The sequence below is a fragment of the Notothenia coriiceps genome, unplaced genomic scaffold, assembly GCF_000735185.1.
Source record: "Notothenia coriiceps isolate Sejong01 unplaced genomic scaffold, NC01 NC01_scaffold00030447, whole genome shotgun sequence".
Classification (NCBI taxonomy): domain Eukaryota; kingdom Metazoa; phylum Chordata; class Actinopteri; order Perciformes; family Nototheniidae; genus Notothenia; species Notothenia coriiceps.
The window spans coordinates 28,083-30,731 of NW_011363148.1; positions in this window are offsets into that span (position 1 = coordinate 28,083).

Consider the following 2,649-nt stretch of genomic DNA (forward strand, 5'->3'; position numbering starts at 1 on the left):
ATTTATTTTTTTGGCAATCATATAGGCAGACCTGAAAGATGTATGTTTCCTGCATTAGATCAATATTCATTGCCAATAGGCCTACCTTGTTTGGTAGGACATCTTTGTTCTCATCTCCGAAATCTCGAACGCTTTTTTGTGTGCCTGGCTCTTATGGTGCTTATAAATCTTTTTCCGCAGGTTATTCTGTTGATCACAGCTGACTTTTTCCTGAATCCATTCTTGTGAAAGGTGCACAAAGGTGGATTTTTTTGCGAGCGGCAGGGAGATCAATATAGTTTTTGCCTCTTTGCAAATCTCACATCCACATTTTTTTTTTTTTTTGAAAAGCCATGGTTAACTTTCATTCCACTCACTCCATATTTTCTGTGCCCAGTTAAAAGGCAGGCCATGGGCATCGTCAGGAAAGGTTCGCTAGCGCAGGTGGAGCCGGCGGCTGTGGCCGTTGTTGAAGCCTCTTCACGCTCCGCATCGGCAGGCCTCTCCCTCGGTGTGGAGCTGTCAAACTCGACCCTATAAAAATGAAAGTGGCCAAGAGCTACTTGCATCACATCGCTTACATTTTTTCACATAGCCCTCATCAGTTGAATTAAGCTATACTTTTGTACATGTGCGAAATTGCAATAAAGCTAATCAAAGATCTTAACTTCACATCAAGGTCCAAGAAAACGAAAATGTCTCATCTTTATGGCCCACATAGTAAGTACATCACTGAAAATTCACATAAATGTCCTTAATCACCACCTTACAAGCATCTCACTCTTTTGTACAGTTAGTGAGATGAATGGCGCTGCATGGAGTCCACCATAGAGGTGTATGTGTGACAGACAAGAATAGTCAATTCTGAGAGATAGATGTATCCTGCTGTATGGGTTGATTGTGCGTTAATCTGTTGCTAATGCCTTGGGGTTCCAGTGGGAGGGATCACTGCGCTCTTCCTCGCTCGATTATTTCAGACAGTGAAGGCGGGAGCTGCGTAGTTGTATTTCTTCACTTTTCTCATTCATTATTTCCCTTTTTAAGGTAATTACAGTAAACAAAGCACTATAAATGTATCAACCCATGTTATATATAATCTGTATTACATCACCGTGGTTCGTTGTGAGAGGAAAGTGTGTATTTTGTAATTTGTTGTATTGTTTGAAGGTTCTTGCTAATTCTGGCTAACTTTGTGGGCATTGAAGCTAGCTGCTGTATACTTCGTGGTGCTGCTGAATCTGACCGTTTGTCATGTTGTTAGCAGCTAAGCTAGGCACTGTTACATTCACATTCCCATACAGATTTTGTGTTATCACTGTTAAAGAGCTAAGGATAAAGGAGAATTTAGTGATTATTATTAGTCCTGAAACTTAAGTGTATTCATTGTAAATGTACAAGCTTCATTATAAAGATGGCTCGATTCAGACGAGTGAAGGCGGGAGCTGCGTAGTTGTATTTCTTCACTTTTCAAATTCATTATTTCCCTTTTTAAGGGTACAACANTCACCCTCTCAGACTTTCAGTTGCGCGATACTAAAGAGACACGCTACCATGGACCAAACAATGGTGTAGCTGTATTAAAGTCTGAGTGGAAACAGTCCTGAGTAAATCTGATTTTGTCAGAAATCGGGAGAAATGCGGGAGAAATATGATCCCGGGAGGAAACCGGGAGAGGGCAATGAAATCGGGAGTCTCCCGCGAAAATCGGGAGGGTTGGCAATGTGCCCAGTTCTCCACTGGTTCTCCTCACACCACAGCTCAATTTCTCTCCGATGGCCGTTATTTCTTCTAATCCTTGGCCGCTCCTGGTCTATTGGACGACTAGCAGGCTCATAATTATAAGGTTGTGGTCCGTCATATGCATTCTAATATACATGTTTAACTTCTTCTGTGTCGAAACTAGCATTGGGATCCATGTTTAATAATACGTTACATACCCCCTTGTTTCCCCTTTGTTACGTCACAGGCGGGAGGTCACGTGGGGAGGCTTTTTTGATGCGGAAGTAAAAATGTCTTACAAAAACGACGCCAGATGTCACTGTAGTGTATATTTATGTATATTTTTGGGAAAATCTAGTGTATACATCATTTTCCTACACATTTATTCACAGGTGTCTTTAACCTGGAAGTTGCACTTTAAAGATAAAAAGAAAGTACAAAAAATACTTTGTACAGTTTAATAATAAGAGAAAAAGCAGAGATGATCGAGAGTAAGTATAAAAAGAAACGTAGAGAGATCATCTTGATAGCATGACATGTAGATAGCTGAACGTGGGGGTTACTAGAATGACGAGTGAAGAAAATCTAAGAGAGTATTAAGGAAATTGTGCAATCAAATGTGTTTAACATTCCAACCTTAGTTTCTCTGATTAGGTCATCTCTTCGGGAGTGAACCTTAAATGTATGTGTGGTCCCACGCGTGTGCGCATCGCGTGACACCACCAGACGTGTGTTTTAGGAGGGGAGGGGGCGGAGGCCTTTTCTGGCGATACTCGCTCGCTCTACGACGGGCCGTGTTATCAGCTGTATAACCGCGTCCACCCCCATTGTCCTTAACGCTAGGGGCGGGTGTGCGGTGGTTTTACATACAGAGGGCCAGCGAACGGGGTATCAGCCTGGCTCGCCAGAATGATTGGGTTGTAATATAACTCTGCCTTCTTGATGTCCTCT